Source organism: Apostichopus japonicus, chromosome 4, assembly GCF_037975245.1.
Source record: "Apostichopus japonicus isolate 1M-3 chromosome 4, ASM3797524v1, whole genome shotgun sequence".
In the NCBI taxonomy this organism is placed as follows: domain Eukaryota; kingdom Metazoa; phylum Echinodermata; class Holothuroidea; order Aspidochirotida; family Stichopodidae; genus Apostichopus; species Apostichopus japonicus.
The window spans coordinates 14,350,465-14,374,983 of record NC_092564.1 but is presented as its reverse complement, the minus strand read 5'-3'; the positions used below and the strand labels follow the sequence as shown (position 1 = coordinate 14,374,983).

At 35.4% G+C, this 24,519-nt stretch overlaps 1 protein-coding gene across 2 annotated transcripts in view; it reads left to right on the top strand.

Moving 5' to 3' along the window:
* LOC139966530 (interleukin enhancer-binding factor 2 homolog) overlaps nucleotides 1-23,628 on the top strand; it is a 177,404-nt gene extending 153,776 nt beyond the window's left edge. The window contains exons 13-14 of one of the 2 annotated variants that reach the window (XR_011792687.1): nucleotides 7,012-7,061; nucleotides 21,582-23,628. The gene's annotated coding sequence lies outside the window, so the exon portion shown is untranslated. The remainder of the gene's footprint in view (nucleotides 1-7,011; nucleotides 7,062-21,581) is intronic. The other variant, XM_071969651.1, reaches the window with a different exon arrangement.
* Nucleotides 23,629-24,519: the final 891 nt, after the last annotated feature.

The following is a 24,519-nucleotide window of genomic DNA, read 5'->3' as shown; positions in this document are numbered from 1 at the left end:
ATTGGGGATTGATAATTGGGCAAAATTGGCCGATACTTTTGGAAGATTCGGTTGAGCTTGAAGGATGATCCATAAATGCACCGTTGTATGCTGGCTGGAAGCATAGGCTTGAATTGCCATTTTGTTCTACCCCCCCCCAAGGCCAAAAGATATATGGTACATTGGATGTACATTATGTGTAATTTCATAGAGGAAGCTAGCTATGACAATATGTTCTACTGTACAGTGCATGTACATGTTTAGGAAGTAGTCTGTATCTAACTGTACAGAACAGGAAGTAAAATCCCAGACAGATATATAAATGACAAACCTTGAATCTATTCAAAGTATGGAATGTTTATTTATACTCCTAGTGTATGTATGTGTGTATGTATGTATGTATGTATTTTAGATCCTCCTGCAAGCAGGAACTCGCTAAGAAGCCTTGTTGGCTTATCAAAGCCGCAAGCTGACCGAAGTCAGTCTCTTAGATTAATATTTAACGTCCATGATTATGAATAACTGGACGACATACATTAATCTTGGAGTGCCTCGAACCGGGGACCTTATGATTGGAAGGCACCGGCGTTAACCACTGAGCTAACACTCCACAGTGAAGTTTGGTTCATTAGGGCATTTTTTTTTTTTTGGAGGGGGGATGTTAGGAATGTTTTAGTGGCTGTTGCCTGCCCATTCTGCTCCATTTTATACTTTTGGAAGTTACAGGTCATGGTGAAATATCTGATATATCAGGCATACTAATTCTCAAATTATAGTCCTTTAAATATTGGAGTTCAAACTGTTTGATCATTACTGCTTTCATTCACAGATAACATCTTACTATTCATATGCAGTCATGAGCGATATACCTGTCTAATGTTTTCTGGGATATATCGTATGGTAGGGGAATTACTGTCATGTGTAATTGTGGTCACTTTTTTAAATACCGTACGGTAGGGGAATTGCTTTCATGTGTAAATTGTGGTCACTTTATGAAATACCGTATGGTAGGGGAATTGCTTTCATGTGTAATTGTGGTCACTTTATTACATACATCAAAATCAGATATAACCTGCAACCATCAGTAAAACCCCAGTAGGTATAAAGATCCATCTCCATTGTCTTTTTCATGTTCATATTCCAGTAATATCTAAAATAGACCAACCAAAGTCAACTCAATGGGAAGTTTGTGATACTTTGATTGTAAAGGGGGAGAATGGGAGAGAAAGAGGCAACAGGGAAAGAGGTGAGGGAACGTTGGGGGTAATTGAAGGGTGTGGTAAGGGCAGTACTAATTACTTTCTTTCCCCTTTGCAATGGTTTTGGACATACAGTACTACATGTATGTGAAGCTGCATATAATGTATCACCGTACATTTGACCAGCAGATACTACCAATGTGAAGAATTTTTGTGTCACAGGTTCCAAGTTCACCTGTGGAAACCAGTGTGATTATTCCTGGAAACCACAAGGATTTTATGTGAAATTTTGACACAGATTTGTCATTTGTCCACCCTTAATGGCATAGTTATTCATTACCAGGTGTTTTTTTGGGGTTTTTTTTGGAGGAGAAAGTGCTGAATCCAAAAACACAGGTTGAAACAGGAATCTATGACAAATTGGTAAATAATCCAATCATTAATTTTTTTTTTTTTGGGGGGGGGGGGGGGTTGACCAGGGAGTTTCTATTAGACACAGATTTTTTTCAAGTTGTCTATGAAATGTATTATTCTTGGATTGGGTTGTCTCTGGTAGGTTTGCCATGCAGGTACAAATACACAGTTTTCACACAAATGACAAATGTATCAAATTATTCGCAGGTTTGCACAGAATGTCACATGGTTTTGGAGCAGGTGTATATATGTGAAAAAACATGTGATATTTTCTTTCCATTTGTGTTCATGCGTGTACTTGGGGTTATTGTGTCATTACCTGTGATCACACAGGTATGTTTGCCCACCTGTAGGCTATTGTGCAAGGTATAATAATAACAAACGCCACACAAAAGTTATTCCAAGAAAATACCAGCATATATAATAGAGGGTTATTGATATAGCCTTGCCATTGTCTCTCTCAGATATGCAGAGTACATCAGGATTGTCATATTTCACCTTGACTGATACACTATACTCTGTTATTGATACACTATACTCTGTTACTGGGCTAAACAGACTCTTGACTTGTGGATGATAACTCAACTGGCATAGATGATTGGGTCTCTCCAATTGCGATGACATCATTTTGTTTAGTATATAACACATGAGAATACAAATTTGACAATATTTCTTTGAACGAGCCTTTAGTGTGATTGACTCCTGCACTAATTTGTGTATATGCCTCCAGTATTTCCAAAGAGCATTCATTTAATCACAAAAAAACACATTACAAACAGACCATTACCAACTAGATCGGTTTGAAACTTAAGTTTCTACCCGTCTTGACCACAGACCTATGGATTGTGGTTATATTTTCTTAGCTATATAGTGTTTTTTGGTTTCACCATTATTGCATTTTATATTGTGATCTGAACCCCTCTGTTCATGTGTCCAAATTAAACTAGGTGAATAGTCAGTATAGGGACCCAGCATTTATACTTATATGAAATTTAAATAAATGAACACTTTAGTATGGGTTCGGTAAAAATAGATGGACGTTGACAACCGAATGCAAACATGTTACCTAATTTTATTTGCTGAGAAGACGTGTTTCTGTATGTGTGTACACTTACTGATAGGAAGCTCAATGACTAACATCTTTCACTGTATACCCTCAACTCAGACTGGCCTGTTAACTTTCCAATATTAATACAGATTTCATAATTAAGCCTATAATTTACATCATCCATTTCCATGTTCTCAGTGACAGAACATGGAATTTTTTTCTCCAATTAATTCCAACCTAAGCGTAGTAGTTTTGCCATTATTTGTCGTTCTTTAAATACAGCTCATTTAAGTTTCAAAGAAACTGAGTCTCGTGCAGAAATAATTTGTGGAAATGTTGGACTAATTGTAATCGAAATTAACAGAGACAAAAGTCAAGAAAACATTGGAAATGTAGCCAGACGTGAGTAAGAAATACCTGGTATGGTGGAGACTAATCAAGGAAACGAGCTTGTTCATTAGGATTTTTAAGTTTTAGCTAGGTGGACATGTTACAGCTGGGTATAAATTATTTCTCTCTATAGGTATTGTGTGTTTATGTGTATGTGTGATCATGGTTTATCACTCAATTGGAAATGAAGGTTGGTTCACGGCCATAAATCTTGACACCTGTTTATTTTTATAGCTAGATTACTGAAATCATCGGAAACAGGCACGTATTTTCTGTATGTATGTCTTCACATTCAGAGAGTATAGCATATATTTACACTATCTAGATTATTGAAACCAATTCTGGTCACACTGCATGGGTGGGGTAGTATTTGTAACTTTGATCTACTGTAGCTGTGTAGGTTATCACACAGAGTCACACGGTGACACCCAGTAAACACTATAGTGACACCCAGTCAGTTCATACATGAAATGTTATATACTTACAAGTTAAATGTTTGTTCCTTTTTGTGTGTTCAGTACTATAACTATAAATAGTTCAGTATAACTATAAATAATTAGAGACAGAATTACACTTTGCAGTTTTTTTTTTCTTTCTCTTTTTGGCATCTCTTCCAACTTCCTCTTCAGCCCCCCCCCCCCCTCCCCTTCATTTTTTTAACTTTTTCTTCCTTAAATTCTGCATGAAAGCAACAGTTATTCTTTACCAATGACTTTCACTGTTATGAACTTCTCCATAAATCACACTGTGAGGAGTTGAACAGAGTAGCACGATAAGTCTTCCAAAGATGGTCTTCTCTTTTATGTATTCATCATCATAATGTCATCATTTGAACATATGTTTCAAGTTTTATTTACTGCCGTACTCTTCGTGCGGCCTCGGGATACATCAATTTCAATTTTTTTTTTTTTTAATTTCGGTCTAACTAATATTTTAATTTTTGTATATTCGTAATGGAGTATCGTGTGACATATTAATAAAGTACTGAAGGGTTTGTTATAATTGCAAGAGTCAAGTTTACGACTCATTCATATCGAGAAAAGACCCAAGGTGGCACGCTGTTGACACAATGCATTATAGCCAGTCCTTTATAATATCAATTTTGTAGTAGAATGTCTCCCCCCCCTCCCTCCCCCACAGATATGTTTATATGTATCGGGTATTATGCTGTACACCAATCAACTTACTCATCTTCTTTTTTTCACTTCTTGACATGTTTCACAAATGAGAATTAGCGAAAGATCCTGTTAAAGCAATGTATCGATTTTTGACCTAGTATTTAGGTTCAATTAAACCTTCATCACATGTATATGACAATCAAACTCTACACTTGAACAAACTTAATACCAGCTCTGCAGTGTAATTTTTTATTTTTTGAAGTGAAGGAACCAGAAAGTTAATATAAATTTATAACATCTCACTACCGTGGGGTCGGACAAATTTGTCTCCATAAACTTTGGTCGAGATCATTTTAGCAGTCACTGAATCGATAGAACAATCTCAGTATACGTAATTGCAACGTTTCAACAACCTTGTTATTTTAAATTAAGTTTATTGGAGTAAAAAGTGGGTCGGATTTGTTTTAAAAGGAAAAAAATCCCGAATCGACGGATCAAATATCGTGGGAAGATTTTTGCGAGGATGGGACATCATCGAGATTTGATATCAATGCTTTAAAGTCATCGGCAAAGAGATGGGCTAAAAGTAAATTAAGCTTGTGAGCAAATTTGACAATTTGTATTAATATATTTATGAACCACATTCCGTGACGTCAAAAGGGAAGAAAGACCGTATCGACACGGAACGAAACCGAGTGAAATAATGCAGTTGTTTATACTAGGCAGTCAATTAACCTTTACAAGGCTGATGAAGTTACACTTGTTAGATGCAGGATGATCCAGATATGCTATGAGAGGGGGTTTATTATAGCAAATATGAAGATCATTGAGTCACAGTTAGGTTCAAAAGAAACAGGGCCATGAGACTTGTGTGATCTTGGGTCAAAGACACTGCATATGTATGGGTGTATATATGTATTTTAGATCCTCCTGCAAGCAGGAACCTGTGAAGAAGCCTCATTGCCTTATCAAAGCCGCAAGCTGACCGAAGTCATTATATTATTGAATTATAGATTGTCTGGAGCGCTTGAATTGTCTAGAAAAAAAAATGAAAATGCTGTCACTTGCTTTAAGCATAATTTATGCATGTTTTTTTGTTTATGTTTTGTCAGTTCATGATGCAGTAATTTTAACCTACTGATATTTTCAAAAACTTGTTAATAATTTAATATGCATATTCAATCTCGGCTCCAATAAAACTGATGTAAAGAAAAGTGCACTTCCAGCAACGGTCCAGCAATCTTGCAAAAGGTCAATGTTTCATCATTTTAGACATCCCGCTTAATTGAATTATTAATGCTGAATAATTGAATTATAATGCTGCATTAATTATATTGATAAAGGACAACATAAGTGAGAAACTTATAAGTCCGTCAAAAAGTCTAAAATGTTAGCACTGGTTTCTGCCCAGCTGAAAAGGTATTCACAGTTTAATGTGTAAAATGTCTGGATTATCCCCTGATGATGCTTATTGTCAATATTGATAATTAAACAATCGGCGACTCTAATAATTATACAAATATGATAGTTAATATTAATGTTCTCTTCACATGAACAGCATTACGCAGACGGCTAGATCATTAATTTGTCCTCAACGCATCCATGTGTGATACAATAGGTTGTAAACATGTTATTCCTAAAAGTCTTACATTTTCCTGTTGACTTTTGCACATATATATATAATTGTAAATTTTATTCTACATTAAAATGGACTCGTGGTAGAGTAAGATATATATTCTCCAGTCGCTTGCGCGATTCTGAGAAAGTGTTTAATCAAATGGTCAGGTGTCAACTAATCAAAACTAATTTAACACCTTAAGTCATCCATTAATGAAACACCTTGCAAGACGTTTTACAGTCTGGAAAATCTAATAAAGGGAATAATTTAATATTTTGGGGCACATATAGTATATTTGTCTTATAAAATCTCTTAGGAACAGTTGACGGTGAATGAGTCTTAAGATAAATCCAGTATTGGAACGTGGAATTAAAGACTAGGGAATCCCACTTAACTGGGTCAAAATTTTTGAAAGGAATATATTATATTACGACCAAGTCAAAAACATGATAAATCGAATTGAGAGTGTGATCTCCGAATCTATTCGTTTTAAATTTTTCAAATCAATTAGAATCATATTTCTTCAATTCGTTAGTCAGTCTCAAAAAAGAATTGAATAAATTTGATCTCATTTTGGCTTTCTTCAGCGAGGATAATATAGGTTAAGTATATTTTAATGTTTGATTTCGACATTGGGGATATGTATATAGTCAGTGTCTCGGCAAAGTATACTTTTATAATTTGCAGGAATTCTTAAGCTAATATTTTACAGGTTTTTGTTTTTTTGTCGGTTGTTGGTATTTTGTTTTTGGTGATCTGAAGGAAATGGAGTAATTCGCTATATATTCTTTAATTCATCTCTTAATATGATGGACTATTTTCATTACAGAAACACTATAAATGCTTTTCCAATCTCGAACAAATTTTTTAACAGCTCTTAATAGTCCCATTGACAAATGTGCAGAAATTTCAATATGAATTAAAGACCTTTGTGTTAGTGTCATGTAATTCAATTTACTATTAAATAATTTCGATTCCTGAAACTAGTTGAAACTATCTGTGTACATTATCGTGCACTGTGACTTGGGAATCGTTCGTTTAAAGTTTAACGAGTTTTTAACGAACACCTGATACTGACACTGCCGGTAAATCTCTTGGCAATATTACTAGCATCTCCCTGTTGTTATACCAGCTTGAATTCTCTTTAAAAGGAAAGACTCGATTCTGTCGAAGAAAAATATGAATTCTTCAAGACAACAAAATTTTGACATGCTTATATTGTTTTCGTATAACGTTTGATTGCAGTTACATTGTTATACATGAAGCAGTGGGAAACCGGTACTGGGAGCAAGTATGTAAGTTTACAATGATTTCTCTGCGGACGACTACTCAAACAAGAAATTGTTTGCCAATTTAGAAACTGTCAATCATAAGATGGAATTTGGGGATTTATTATTGTCACAGATTTTGAAATTAAATGTGTAATATTTACACTTAAATTACAAAAAAAAAAAATTGCCAAGTTCCTAGTTGATTGGAATTAATTTTTTTCTACGAGTAATTAGACTGTTAAACCTGCCAGTAAATATCGGAGAAAGATGGCAGAGGAATGTCACCGCCTTATTTTTGCTTTGTTTACTTCTGTCATATTTGCTGCCAGCCAATGCACAGAGGGAAATTATCTGTGGTAGAGGCTGTATTTATGCTGAAATATTGCTACTACTTGGTATCGATAGCTTAGCATTAAGTCTTGGTTGTAAACTTCTGTGGATAGGAAGAAATAGACCGTCCTATCTTGCAAAATCTGTTTGGAGGAGGGAGGTTAGTTACCTAAGCTTGCCCATAACATGTTCAACTTGATCCTTGTGTTTTTTGGTGGGGTCAGAGGCTATTTTAATAGTAAAAAAGAAATCTTAAAAGTAAAAAAGATATGAAAAGGCTCTATATCTCAAGATTATTTTCTTGGGGAGAGTTTTACATGTATTCATGATAAATTAGCGTGGCTAATACACTTTTTTAGAAATATGGAAGGTACCCGCTTAGAGGGTCATCATTCTGTCGTAGGATTATCAAACAGTTTTATGAACTTGCCTGACCAAAGGGACAAAGAGTAAAGTTTGACCATACCAGGGTTTATCTCATTTTCTTTCATGCCTCTGACAAAGTTGTGATTATAAGTTAAAGCTTAGTAAACCGATCCGACTCTGCAACAGTCGAGCAAACTGTGAAAAACTTTGCAATCAGTCAAACTTGTACTTAATATACCCTCCCAATGTTGTTAACTAACATCAACTATTTTTGAATTAAAATTTACTTTATATTATTAATGAATCGGTTTGATTCAAAGGAAAAAGGGGCCATGTCACAACTAGAGATACATGATATATGTATATTAATTATATGCAAAAACTAAAATTCATATTTTACAGGGACTTGGCAGTTGTTCACTTTTCTCCTTCTTTTATTAAACAAAATTTTCACTTTTAAGGTCAAGTAAAGCAAATAAGTCTAAAAATATGGGAAAGGTGAATGTTTGTGTATCGCAATGGTCTTGAAAATCGGCCATTGAACTTTAGTAAACAATTTGCCTTAAGTGATTTATTTCCTCGCATCCATTTCTGTTCTAGTTTTTGGTCTCTCTGTTTCTTTTTGCCAGAAAGATACTACTTTGCCTTCCACAAGACGTCACAATTTACAAGAAGCCCTCAAATATCATTACTTTCAGCTCATCCCTCAAACTTAAGTAATTGTGAGAGATCGTTACGGGCTTTGCCATTTATATAAAAAAAAATCGAAAAAGCATATAAATTTGTGACATTCTTTGTTCTTTACCCTCATTTGACACTAATGTATGTATCCCTGTCGAGATAGGAGGCCTCAACGATGTTGAAGACAGTCCAAATAGTTTGCCAGAAACCTTTACGCTGCTGGTTTAGCACTGACGACAATGGTATACAGCCTCGTGCCATTTATGGCCCTAAGTTTTAATCTCTTTAAGAGATATGTCTCGGATGGTCTTTTCACTAGCAAATTTGTAAAAGCCCTCACAAACAAGTCTGACAGTGTAACCGTTAATTTTTTCAGTATTAGAATCAGCGAGGTGCCAACGGTAAAGACAGAGCGGAAGATAGCGACTAAATACGAGTCGTTACTAAGTAAACAGTTTCTTTCATGTTGTGTGTTTGGCGATGGCTCAGCCATTAGATGCATACTTGGGAAGGTATGACACATATTAATAGATGGCTTTACACATATAGAGCGGGTTTTATCAAAACAAAAGTTTGGTTGCTATACAAATGTTAAGAGCTGGCTTTGATATCAGCTACACTCATTTCCTTCTTTGTTTTTGATTTTTCACTTTGATTTGTCTATGTGTGCTTGTTCTTGATAAAGAGAAAAAATTTAAAAATAAATATCTTGAAATCTTTATCATGAGAACAAAGAAATTAAGTTGCTTTTTTATCTTGATCAACCATGACGATTGCAACGTCTGGCAGACATATGTGTATTTATATATATATATATATATATAGATATATCTATATATATATATATATATATATATATATATCTATATCTATATATATATATCTATCTATATCTTTATATATATATATATATATATAATATATATATATATTTATAAAGGTAAATTTCTGCTGAATGTAGATAGATTTGTACGTCACTTTTGCATGAAGCAAATGACGAAAACTGTTTCTGGGAAGGGTTTCAAATAAAAACCATTTGGAGATGATATTCATTTGATTGGATAAAGAGTTTTTAGATGAACTAATTTCACATCACAGATGGTTTCATTTTCAGCTGCCTCCTTTTCCATTTAGTTTTTATTTTTGGTGGGCGTTTACAAGCTGGTATAGTCTCTGTCAGAGAGCGGCTGTCAAGTAATACAGTGTACTTTATAATAACACCAAAACAATTGTTTTCTTGATCTCTTTGGAAACACAGCTTTTGTATTATAGGTATACCATAAATATTAAAAACAATAAAATATTGAAATATTAAAAATTTAGTTTTCTATATAACCTCACCTCACCTATAATTCTCTTTGGGCCATGTGGCTCATAACGCTGGCATGGTCTTCCAGTTCTGTCCAATTAAGGCTTCCTCCCTTGCGTCATCCCAGGCACTTCTTTCTTTTTCTCCTGTTAACCTCCATGTTGTTTTTGAGCATCCCACACACCCCGTCTCCTCCCACTGGGTATCCTGGTGGGTGCTATCCTACAATGGCTTATAATCAATGTATCCATTCCCTAGACATGTCTGTCCATTCCCATCTATTCTTTCTAACGTTACCACAGAAGACATTTAAGATACGAGGTACGGCCAACAAGTGCACATGATTCTCAAACAATTGGTATGGAAGACATCTAGTCGATGTCCTTTACCATTATGTTCATCAGGTCTCACATCCGTACAGTAAATCAGACTCGACTAGTGCATTCTAGAGGGGTTGAGACATCTAGTTGATGTCCATCACTATAATGTCGATCAGGTCTCACATCCGTACAGTAAACAGACTTGACTACTGCATTCTAGAGGGGTTGAGACATCTAATCACCATAATGTCCATCAGGTCTCACATCCGTAGAGTAAAACAGACTTGACTACTGCATTCTAGAGGGCTTGAGACATCTAGTTGATGCCCATCACTTATGTTCATCAGGTCTCTCATCAGTACAGTTAATCAGACTCGACTAGTGCATTCTAGAGAGGTTGAGACATCTAGTAGATGCCCATCACTATAATGTCCATCAGGTCTCACATCCGTACAGTAAATCAGACTCGACTAGTGCATTCTAGAGGGGTTGAGACATCTAGTCGATGCCCATCACCATAATATTCAGCAGGTCTCAGATCAGTACAGTAAAACAGCATTTTAGAACAGTTGTGGTCTCAGATATTTCATCCAAAGAGAATCCATAGTTTTATAATGGTTCAAGCCCATTTAAGCCCATTAAGGTTTGCAGTAAGAAGATTCTGTTCAGTTTTACTGTAAATATCTCACGATCTACAAGATTCTCTCCAGTGGTTCGAGTTCCCCTCGTTGACTTTTGTCAATAATCTGCTTCGATTTTCCATCATTTTATCAGCCAAAAACATTTGAGAAATTCCCTAATTTATCCTCTAGCATCAACATTAAGTGTTCGGCTCTGTCAGTGACCAGACCATTGCGGAAACCTTTCATTTTTTACCTCTTAAGTCTAGTCAGACTAATCTTTTACAGATTCAGATATTCTCGGTTTCATTTTTGGGGGGGGGGTTCATATTTTTTTTTTCCCTCATGTGTTGAGAATTTACTCCACATATCATGATTATTTGTATTAATACACTGGCAACCTTTTTGAACCATCGCCAAAGGCTACAGTCGTAACTGACAGCAGGACTTACGGATTGAATTTTAATTGCCAATGACATCTCAGCAAGTATTGCGTTATATAATTTTCAGATCCGACGACACAGTTACAAAGAACATTTGGATATGTACATATGCTCTCTGAATTGTCAAAGGAAATTGAAGATATAAGACAATGTTACTGTGTCACATAAATACCATGATATATGTTGTATACATTTCATGGATGGTCTACAATTTTTATGACTGGAATATTTGTATACTTATTCTGGAGTAAATTTGCTTATGGATCCATTTTCCTTAAATTAGTAATTATGCCTTATGTTTAGACTAAATGAAGACTATACTATCCGCCTTAGGATCAATTATTAATTAATTATGCAAATATAGATAATTAGGATGTAGCGATGAGAACACTTTAATAATCATTTTTGATGACTAAAGAAGCTTAATAACTCAAAATATTCACTCACACTGTAGATTTGCTAGAACATAATGGATTTCATTTTGGAAAAGTCCTATCAACTTTTGAAATTTGACTTCCTATTGCTTTTTGTACCACTTGGCAGGATTATGACTGCAGACACTTGGTGTGGAAATTTCAACTGGAACAAATAATTTGCCTAGAGTCAGTCTTGATATTTTTAATTCCTATGCAGGATGAGTCGTGTAATATATCTCGTACAAACAAATTAGGGCATCTCGTCGGTTCCAATTAACTCATGTGAATAATATTAAACTGTGAAAATCACATGTTCTTGTTCAAAACTTAAGTAACATGCTCTTGAAAATGTTCTACCCCTCATTGCTGTATATTAGCTTTGTCAGTGTTAGAAGTGTAGAATGATTGATGATAAAGACAATTTGTAGAATACTGACAAGAAATCCATTATGTGTGAAATGTGAGCTGCTCCAAAAAATATCTTTCATTTTCTGCGCTTAATTCTCACTTACAGGTAATTTTTTTTCCCTCACATGTTTTAATGCTAGCTCTGACTGTCAGTTTGGTTACTACATACAGTATAAGTAGCCTACATAACACAATAAAGACATAGACAAATTTTACTAAGGGTAAAATGTAATGGAAAGTAAGCCTAATGCAAGACCTTGTAAACTGAAAGAAAAAGGTACATTTTCTCCCAAATTTTTTCTACTTTTTTATTTGTTTATTTGGTTTGTATTACTAAGTTTAACTTTTTTTTTTATTAAATTGCTTAAACTTCTGTTTAAATGCATGATTAGTTAGTACGGTACTTCATGAGTTTGTGAGAGAGATGGAAATGAAAGAAAAGTTGCTCATTCTGATGTGTTTATAATGTCAAAGGGAATCATGATGATGATGGTGATACTAGTAAATGTTTGCCATCAATCCACACTTCATAATTCTCAAAAATATTCAAAATGGCAATTTTGGAATTGAAAATTGCCATACATATTGGAAAATGTACCACATAGCTAGATTCCATTGTCCGCATAGCTTTAAGCAGGAATGTGGTAGCTATGAGATCATGACACATTAGTTGTTGTAGACTTTACAGGTTCAAGGGGTACTATAAGAGTTGAGTGCTAAGACAGGAGCAGGTCACATGACCTTCCATGGTTGGTACGTTTTGATCGGCATATCCTAGTTGACATAGTTGGTCCAGAATACAGCGATGATGATTCCCATGAAGTTACATCCATAAGCAGTGCACTATGCACTAGTTGTTAGCAGAGTACCCTCCTCTCCCCCTCCCACCCCCCTATTTTGCCATTTGAGGTGCACGCAATAAATACCACTACATCCTTACTTCCAATTGCTTGTGTATGGTTAAATGTGGAATTATTCTACTGCCTACACTGTTGTTTGTCATTTCCAAGCAAAACCATTCATCAGAGGCATAGAAAGTGAGACTTGAAACCATCATGCATGGTCATAGAAAGCTATTATCAGTAGTATTGTCATAATATTGGTAGAGTGAATAGAAATTATGAAATTTTAATATCAACTTTTTGATGATAATTCATCTGATTGACATTAGTATGGTGCATGATAAAACGAAGAAAGTTTAACCCTCCTTGGTTTCCATAGCAACAATTTTGTTGGTTTCCATTATGTTGCAATATCAGTTATATATTCTACCCCAAATATTTGCTATAATTAAAGCAAGTTACAGTTCAAATTCAAACCTCAGACTTTCTTCTCATAAAAATAAAAGTGAGATTACAGCAACAACAAATATTACATATGAAGGATGAAACCGAAAGAGAAAATTGTTTAACAATGCTGGTGACCGTTAAGGTGAAGGAAGAGGAGAAGACGGAATTTCATATCAAAAGAAAAGAAGACAAAGATACAAATATATATCGGCAAATGATTGACAATAGAAGAGAAATAAACAGAATGATAAATAAATCTAAAGATAATGGAACCTTCTATGGTTTTCTGCTAATAATACGGTGTGATTTTAGATGATATTTAATTTTTTTGAAACAAGTTTATTATTGACACAATTTATTAAGGAAACCATCAAAGATACTGGGATATAAAGTGCAAGTATATATATCAGGCCTCGACAAATATTTTTGAAACTACTCGCCAACTGGCGACCGAGTCTAAAATTCTACTCGCCAAAACGTTAAATTTACTCCCCATTTTTTCTCGCTAAGTGTTTGTGTGATATAAGCCAGGTAATATGGCCTAACTTATAACACTATACACTATATTGTGTTATAGTGTTACTGTTAGCTGTTTACAGCAAAAAACGATCTATTTTAAATTGTGTTCGTCAAATGTGTTTAAAACATGATATATATGAAAATATAAAACGGTGAAACATTGCTTATGACTTGCTTTGTAAAAGTGACCACAAAAATAAGCAATGGCATGGCTGACCATCTGTAACTTTCACTGGACATGACATCAGACTACTGTATCAGTGTATGTGTTAGTTTCGTTAGCAAGTTAAGATAACACTTGGTACTGACAATTATTATTGTTATCGATGATTACTGAGTGTCCGACTTGCAGCTTTCACTGGTCAGGTCTCGAGAATTATCAATTTTTTTTGACTAAAAATTAATCCAATAAACTTCCTGTTGTTCATTTCGAGAAATGTAATGTTATTTCGGCAAAACTATTATTTTACGTTTGTTTCCTTGAAAATTCAATTTTTTTACCTATTGACATGTCAGGTAGGCCTTATCGTATGATTGCGTTAACCTACTGACAACGTTGTTTTCATTTGTGCCGATCGTACACACAAGGTACCCAGTTGTCGTTACGCATTTGTTGTATTCCATTTTGGTTACCCCTATCGTGCATCATTCAGTTTGAGAGATTAGTATCAAATTAGTTTCGAGCTGGTGAACAGAGCTGTTCCTAGGACATACTTGTAACAGTGCACTTGATAATTCTACTGTGATGTTTAACATTAGGTTTTAAGTTAATAGTAAGCCTATTGTATAAAGGCAGTGAGCGAATGAGCCACTCGCCAAAATGTCGAGCGTAATGCATTTTTTGATCCGGGGTTCGATTCCTACCTTCGCCTGATGAGGAATTTTTCTGGTGTGTTATTCTTTATTGATTTACTATATATATATATATATATATATATATATATATATATATATATATACATATATATATATATATATTTATCTTGTACTTTATAAAACTCTGATGATGTCTGATGATCGCTCACCACGTGAAACACTGAGTAACAATTACTAGTGTTCCACTAGTCTCAAGTAGTCTCAACCTATATTCCGCTCTGTCCACCGGACATAGAGCACTCTGCGCCAAGATAGACGCAAACCAACCAACTTTATTTATTTCTTCCATTTCACAGTATATATTTCATTACTATATTACACATGTGCAGAGATAAGACATGGTGTGGATCATTTGCTCAGACTGAAGCTGATGTAGGATGAACAAAACAGATAATGTGATGTTAGAGGAACCAGAATAAGCATAAGTTTTTCTAGTATGGTCCATTCCATCCCCTCCCCCTCCCCCCCCCCCCATAACAAGCAGTGGAGAAGAAGGATGAGCAATAACTATAACAGAGAAAGAACAGATAGAAGAGAAAAATAAAAGAAAAAGAGCTCTATATTAATTGCAAACTCCAAACACCCGCTTCTTGTTAATTCCTTATGAAGATCGATCAAGACACATATCTTATCAGGTTTGGAAATCCTGTAAGGTATATTTTTGCCAGAAATCTACAATAATAAGCGTAATTGTCACTGCCTGCAGGGATTTAAACACTCCTAGGCAAAACTTTTCTAGCTTTTTTGGAAGTTTGTTTCAACAATATCCTCTTGATATGTCAGATAGTGTGGAAGGAGGGGGGGGTTTGGTTTTTCAAGAATAAATTTTAAACTGAAATGAGGTTTGCCAATATATATATTTATTGTACATAAGAACATAACACAGATTGGATATGACAATTATTGTTGTGGATGTCCATTCACTTTACAGCTACCTGTCATTAAAATGTTCCTAATTTTGCTCCCAGAAACCCATAAAAAATCATCTTTATTGGCTAGCGGAGATTTGCCACCATAAAGAAATTGTTATAATCACTGTTAAGTCCGATAAAACTGAAATTAATGATCATGCAACCGCAATTTTAAATCCATCTACTTTTTTATGATTTTAGTCAATATTTGAGTTGAAATGAGCTTTATTTTATTTATTTCTAATATCATGGCTCCATGTTGTCGGCAATTCTAAGAAAATGGTTACCATGGAGATAATTTTATATTTTGTATTTTGCTGTTTTTCCAAATGAAGAGTAGCATTTACTTGCAATTATTATATCATCATGTGCCTTGACTGGTTGTTTTGTTACACTTTTGAGAATTATACTCTTTGGTTGTGTCTTCTGCAATTGATGAATTCTGTTTGTTTCAGTTTTCATGAATACTTTTTACTCTTCTTTTCATTTCTGTCGTATAACTTGAACATGCATTCATTTGTGCCCATCATTTGAGTAGAAGTATGGTGGCTTATCAACAAGCACTTGATTGATTGAAGTAATGGCAATGGTTATCGATCAATATACTAATATTCTGTACAATTCATTTAGACTGGCCAATATAGACTTATTTTTTTGTTTTCAGAATGGTAGTTTACAATTTACCAGGAGTGAAGTGAAATAAATGCTGAGAAGTAGTTTTAGGAAAGTTTCCTTGCATATCCTACACAGTCACCCCCAACTACCCCTCCCCTACCCACCCCTCCCCCTTCCCAAACTTCCCTCACATTTAGGTGGCAATTTTTACAGAACATCTCAAGATGACCATATGGACTAGTGGAATTATACCCAAATTATTCATAACCATAATAATTATTCATAATTCATAACCAGTGACCTTGCTTGACCTTCTCCCATCAAAAAGTATGTGTTTATATCAAAAAAGTGTATTGTATTTTCATGTCATACTGAAGATGATTCAATCAGATATAGAAAACATTATTGCTAATAGTTACCTGATGCCCTACTGTATGTACTGTATGGGTCTGGTAATTCAGCTAGCTTATATCACCTCCAATAGCAGATGGAGATATTAGGATTTTGGTCACCTCATATGGAGCTGTCGTCAAATTGTACCGAAAACATAAAATTGGGTCAATGTTTAGGCATGTGGCACTTGCATATGTCATTTACATAAAATCAATTGACATTTTTTTATTATCTCCAAATGTACTTTATATACCCTAGTCACCAAACTATACCAACATTCTTTTAGTGAGTAAATGAATAATGGAGTGTCATTTTGTGTCTTGGGAACTTTTCTTTACTCATATATTACTCGATTGATGAATTTTAAGTGAGTCTTTTATGGTTGCTTCAATGATTTCATGAGTTCTGGCTGATTCTATCGGAATATAGCAAAGGTCAAATGTGGAGAGTGAATTTTGGCCACCTGTGAATATCGCCAAAAATTTGTCTACAAAGTGCAAGGAGGCAGATTTTAGGGCGGATTTGTTTAAATTAACACAACCTTCTGTATGAGTTATTCAAATATGATGAGCCAAAATGGCAAAAATTCTCCCCGATGAATGAATACAGGATATTAGTCATATTTTTTTTTGGGGGGGGGGGGATTCTCTAGTTATACATGGGAGCCTGAACAAGAATAGGTTTATAAGAAGGAAACAATATATTGTACTCTTGCATGAGAGTGAATAATTACAAGGGTAACGATCATCTGTTAATTGGGCCCAAAATGTCAGCATTATTAATATACTGTCCATCCATGCAAAGAGTGTATTGCCCTTTCTACTTGCCACTTGATTGTTAAATTTTAAGTATGAGTTAATAGATGGCACAAATTGTAAGTTTAGCAGTGAATTCACAGAAGACTGGGAGAGTAACGATATAGAACAATATGTGCATTAAGGTATACATATATATATATATATATATATATATATATATATATATATATATATAAAATGAAAACGTAATGAGAAGGAAAATCCAGAAAAGTGATAAAACGCCTACAGTGAAATTGCGACCTTCCTTACCGGTTTCGAACCTCTGGACATGCAGTCAGCGTCCATGGCCTATTTGGTTAGGGTGTCTGCGTACAAAGCGGAAGGCCCAGGTTCGAATCCCGGTGGAGGCTGGAAGTTTTTTCACTGTTCTTGATTTTTCAACTCATTCCGGTTTCAATTATATATGTACATATATATATATATATATATATATATATATATATTTCTTTAACTGAAACATCATCGCCACTGAATGTGCTAGATATACTTGCAAGACTTTTAAGTTTTATAGACACCCACCCTCAGAGCGTATCGTTGTTTCATACCGTGGAAGCTTAATTTAAGCAGCTTTGAACTTTTTCCAGTCAAGTTTTATCAGGATAACATCTAAATTGTGCTCAATTTATGAAGTGCTTCCATGAATCGAGTCTGCAATTATTCCTTCTACAATCTTCATGGATGGATGGAATTGAAGAATTTCTGAGGCAAATTGAGCAATTTGGTTAAATAGTCCAATTGGGGGTCTTTGGAAATTTAATAGGGCCAGAGCTCGGTCATTTGGGGTCTCTGCTGATAATTGAAAATACATCAAACAAACATGCAATATCATAGAGGGATAAACTTATAATAAATTTGACATGTGCAACAATATGAGGAATGAAATTAGAATACGTTCATGACGGTAGTTGTAAGTTATTGATGAGTTCAATAATGGGGGTCATGGGTCAACATTGGTCATTGTTCAAGGTTTTATCATAAAATGCTTCAAGTGCTCTTCCCCTTAATACATATGGATGAAGGAAGTGCCATCATGAGAGATGTCCAAACGACTAAAGGTTTTTGTACATTAGATCCCAGGAAACCAATATCAAACGTGATAGTACAGGAGGTTTCAAGTTGAACTAATGAATAATTTAGGTAACTATTGAATAAATGCATGGCTGACAGCCTTGACTGTCCAAGAACTTGTGATTGATTAGCTCAAAGTGTACTTCATATTATTCTTTACAAAACTTTCAAGAAAACAACTAAATTAATTGGTGCATAATCTCTGCACACTCTATTAAATTTTCCTCGCTCTGCATGGGAAGGTAATTATCTGGCATTTTACTGCGCAGCATATACGATTTTGCTATTTATAAATTGAAAATCAATTTCACTATTTAGTTTTTCCAGCAATGAAAGTGCCCTCTTATTGATGCTTCAGTTGTGTTTAGTCGATAATGCTGCACTTAAAACTATTCGTTATTTTATTTTATTTATATTTTTTGTCATTCTCATGTGCTCTATTAGGTCAAACATCAGTTATTACAAACAAAGTGAAGCTATCGATTTTCCTCGCTTTTTGACATGAAGCCCTCGAGCATTTGATGCAAGACACTTTAATATATGAGTAAACTGGCATTCACCTGTCGTCCAATATCAATGTGCTTCTACTGGGTTACCCTGTTATGTATGTAAATTCATTCCCTTTAAACAAGTCGTGGAAAATCGTGAAAAGGTTTCATCTTTCATCTCCCTCTGTGTGATACAGAAGTGCGTTAGAAGGTTCATTGGGATGAAAATGCATGGAACCCTGGGGAACACAGAGAAGATCACCTCAAGCATGTAGCAAGTATTATCCTGAAGGGCGTAGAGTTTCTAAACCTCGAGTGTTTCATTACTATGAATTAGCCAAGGCCACATTAGATCATCATGACCGCTAACATAGTCAGTAGTCAGTAGTACATATATATATATATATATATATTTATATATATATATATATATATATATATATATATATATGAAACAAATGACAGTTGAAATGGTTACTGATTAATAACCATAAGAACTCCTATCAAATATCTGGTTGCTGAAACGGTTTGTTAAGCTAGCGTATGGTCATTTTAATTTTGCTTCCCAAAGAAGAAAGAAAACCGTGGATTGAGAAAGCTTGTTTGTACTATTTGAGTAGTTAAAAGCTACATTTATTTTTTAGTTTTAACCACAATTTTGTTGCTTCTAAACATTGGAATTAAAGGAAAGATCATGTGCCTAGGAATGTAACGACTGTTTCGGTCCTCATTCCCAAAAAAATACACTCCAAGAAGTAATAAACATAGGCAAAAGAACTTAACACAGGTTAATCAACGATGAAGAACTCAAAGCGTGTTTTTGGGACACTCTGGATGGGTGACATGGTCGCTAAGACATTGGTGCCGTTACTACAATAGTGAACATTATCAGTATGTAAAAAAGCCGCATTAAGAAAGTCAACTTCTCTTTCTTGGCAGTTTTGAACCACTGGGGGGGGACAACCTTTCTGATTTGCCTTCAGTATGATAGTAGTGAGAGTGTTGACTCACTTTTTGGAATACTTGTACAAGGTATTTCTCCTGTCTTACCCCTTCCAAACAAAAGGATTAAAACAACTTTGCTTCACTTCATCGAAATGTTCCTGTCAAATTTGAAACGTATTCCTCAATTTCCTGATGACATTTTGCTCAAAGGAATTCTTGGTGAATGTTATACCAAGTTGTTCTTGACTTTTTACTTCTTTGCCCTCCAAGCAAACTTTGAAGGTTAATTCCCCAGTTTTGAAATCTCTTGTCAGAAGTCTTCCTTTCTTCTTAGGTGTTTTAAAGAAAAAAAGGTAAAATGTTATCTATATATAGATCGGTATTTTATGTTATACGCCTGGATTAGATGCACATAGATGACGGATGTGAGTGCCTTAAGATTCTCACTCATGGGAGCAGTTGAAGCGCTTTAAACATTTTCATTTTCTAAAAGACCAATTAACAACGGACAAATTAGAGTAGAAGAGAATTAAAATCAGCTATTTCAGGAGATTTTCAGTGATGTTTTTGACATTCACAAGTATGTGTTAAAAGATTACCAATGTTTTAAAAGGACTCACCAGCAAGCATAGGTGTAGGAGGCGGGGGGCTGGGGGCGCTGCAGCCCCCCAACCAAATTTTTTTGTGAAAATTCGGGCAATATGCTGAGAATTTTTCGGGCACCTACTGAAAGAAAAATAATTTGCAATGTGGTTTTCAATTGTTAAACTGATATGATTATTATTAACATTATTATTGTAACGACTTCCCCAATAATTATAACCAATATGGAAAGGTAATAAGACGGCAAATGATTGTATGTTATTGGCATGCGATGTAATAACGGATGCATGCCTATATGATATGCACATTAAAATGTTGAACGTGTGTGGAGCGCGCGAAAAATGTTGGTTATATTTTTCGGGTAAGTCGTTACAGCCCCCCCCCCCAAATCAACTTGGGCGCCTATGCCAGCAAGCATAAGTAAGGTGTGTTGAAATGGCCATGTACTGACTGTAAAGATAGGTTTTCATCTTCACTTCTGAGTGAATGTCACTTCCTCTTGGAAGATTTCATTTGCCCCACATATTATTGTCTTCAGAAGTTAGATCAAGCACCAAAAAATGATGAATTTTTCAGCGTCATCTTTTGACACTCACCAAGCTCATATGGGTGGTTACAGATCAGAGATTTTTCAACAGGCGACATGTGGGTCAAGTCATGACAGATTAAAGATTTAAGTTTGGCCCACCAAAAGAAAAAAAGGCCATAAACCTTGCATGCAGACCCTCAAGGCTTTATTTCTTGAGCACCCTATCAGCCTAAGTTAACCCCTACCGGCCTACTTGAGCACCCTATCAGCCTAAGTTAACCCCTACCGGCCTACTTGAGCACCCTATCAGCCTAAGTTATAACTCCTACCGGCCTACCATGCAACTATCAATCTGTGTCTGGTGAGATTTTGGTCCACTTTGGGTGTAAATTGCTCCATTACCACTGTTCTTTTCTGACCCCTGGCAATAAATTAATTAAGAACCTTGATCCTTTGAAATATTCTACTGATGCACTGTTTTGAATTCATTTATCCATTCATATTGATATCGTTCTAAATTTGGCAGATTTTCAGTATAAGCCTTGGACCAGTTAACTTTCCTCTGATTTAAAGGTTTCTTTCTTTGTCTCCCCACAGGTCTACTCATCTCCTCTTTATTACCTGTTCAGAGGAGCCAATAGTTTACAGTAAGGATTTGGCATCACTAATACCCCTCGTCGTATTCATCCAGTGTGTTTTCGAGAGCCGCTCTGGGAATTTGATCGCCAGGTTTTGAAGTTGCGCTTGAGAGAAGTACAACTAACTCCGGAGATGAGATGGATGCATAGTGCATACACACATGGACATGAGCTGACATCGATTAGAAAACCATAATGGCCATCGTTTCTGCAAAACGCGTTTTTCTGAGGAATATTTGATTTACCGTGAATGTGTTTGTCTTTCTTCATAGCAAAGGTTATCTATACGATTGGGTTCATAGTGGTCAAAGTCATCCTGATATCATTGCATTGCTAGTATGGGGGGATTTATCTGTCTCTTTATCTCTCCTTCTTTCTTTTTGGCAGAGTGACTGATTTTTGACCTTTTTCAGCTAAGCCATGTTTCAGAAATCCCTTATATTCATCCTCATGAGCCACTGTCGTAATTAATAATTGTGTCGTGTGCCGAACCATTCATTTGTCATTAATGGTCCTCCTGTTTGGCACATTCTGATGTTTTATTTTGTTTTATTTTTGAACTGATTGGAAAATATCTGTTTATTGCATGCTTGCTTAAATATTTTAACATTTTGCAAGCAAAATCTCTCCTGAAATCGTCTACAGTGACATCTCGGTTGGAGTAAATTTGTTTGTGATTCTATAGGTCGTCACTATGCAAAGTATTATAGGCTATTTTATGACTGCTAAGACATGCATTATAGAAGGGGTTAACAAACAGGATCATAGGCTAAATAACGTACGGACTGTATATTGCTCAGTACAGAACTGTTCCTTGGGAACCCATTCTGATGACCAAAGGTTTCTATCAAATATTCATAATATCATCTATGGTGCATTGAGTTAACAGTTGTGAGTGTTAACGGTATAGGATTACCGTTATCTCGCGTAATGTGTCCCAAGTAGGCACAATTACATATACATTACAGGACCTAGCACTTTCTGTTCAAATATTGGAGACTTTACTGTCAATTCTCATCAATTTTCATGTCTCACATCTGTTAAAATTTAGCTAGCAATGTTAGAGAAGTAATCTCTAATTTCACAGCTGTTTGCTAGATTAAATGTAGTGTACTTTTCCTCAAAATCATATCTGTATTGCAAAAGCCAAAAAAAATTGTGTTAGCTTAAGGTAGGTTTTTTTGTTGTCCAGGTTGCAAGTATATTTACAAAAATAAATATGAAAATATAAATAGATGTATTAAGGGAACTATTAAGGCAAGTTTCTATTGTAAGAGAGCAGATTCTGTTGTGCAGGTAAAACTAAATTGCTCTTTAGCTGTTTAATGATTGGTTCTTGGTAGCTTAGCTATGTTGATAATCCAGGGGTGGTGGTAGAGGGTTGAAGAGGTAGTGCCGGGGGGGGGGGGAGGGTTGGGACCATTTCCAACTTTTGAAGAGCAGTGGCAACACAATGTTACCTCAATGTTTCCTAACAAATTTGATATTCTGTGCATTCCATACCCTAAAATGTCCGATATTTGGATGTCAATATCTTAATCTTTTACAGAAAGGGGGTGCTTTTCAATTTTGAAAACTGGGGTAGGAGGGGGGGCACTAATGCCCTGACACTGCTGGTCCTGTTTATCTATCATAGAGGTAAGACGAAATGTATCATCATCAGGACAAGAGGTACCCTCATCAACTCTGCAACACCAGCTATCAAACTATTTTCAATATGTTTGATTATGTGTCAACTTTACATAATACACTTTGAAGAGACTCTTTCCTGCCAGTTTGGTGAAGCATCGCAGCTCTTTAAGTAAAGGCATCCTCGACATAAATTTTGGTCTCATAATTTCAGGAGACAATGATTTTATGGATATTTGAATTTTGTAGCAGTTGTTTATAATATTGATAAATCTTCTGTTTTTTTTTATATTTTTGTTTTGTTAATTGTCAGTGTTGTGGTCAGACTTGTTTATACTCATAATTGGTGACAAAAATAACTTTAGAAATCGCCAGAATGATGATTTTTCTCTCTCTCTCTGTTTTGGTAACTTCCGATACATATTGTGAATATACATTTAGATTTCATGCACGTCGCAGTCAAGAGTCCTGCCTAGTTATGAGGGTGCTAAAAGGGTTCCAGGTCCTACACCCCAATTTGACCAGGAATCCAACTATTTTAGTGGTTGAATTATGTAGTTGAACAAAACTTCCTGAAAATATTTACTTTGAGGTCAACAGCAGATCCTTGTAGCATTTACATTGTGTAGATGCAAATCTTTCAAATTTTATGGAAGCACCTGTCACAAATCAATAATTGTAGGAAGGGGTGCGGCCCTGGGGTCTCTGAAGACATCCCCTATGGAGGGAGTCTTGGGATCCACTCCCAGATAATACAATTTGTGAGGCATATTTAGACTATAAATATGGTATATTACTTTGAACTCTAAAAGCAAGTTGTGCAAATTTGTTATTTGTGCGAGATTGAAATGTGGGGGGGGGGGGGGGGGAATGTACACCTGTAGCATAGGTTCTTTCCCAACAGAATGAGAAGGAATAAAACTGACAGAACCATCTTCTCTACTGATGATAGAAGGTGGGAACATCTAGTACCTTTGTTGACATCACAGAACACCTATCATGATCGAAATCCTGGATAAGGAAGATAAGGAAGGGTTTAATATATACTATACACTCAAATAACCTATTTCTAAGGTTAGCAACGGGATATTGAGATTGGGTTTCAATGAGCAGCGCAGAATATTTTACTCTTCACTGTCTCCCACCTCCTCCTCCACCTCCCCCGCCTCCTCCCAGAATGTAATGTATTAAAAATAATGAAAATAAACACACTACTACTAAAGCTGTATACATTCCGCAGAGTTCTCGTTATGCTACGTAGCGATCCC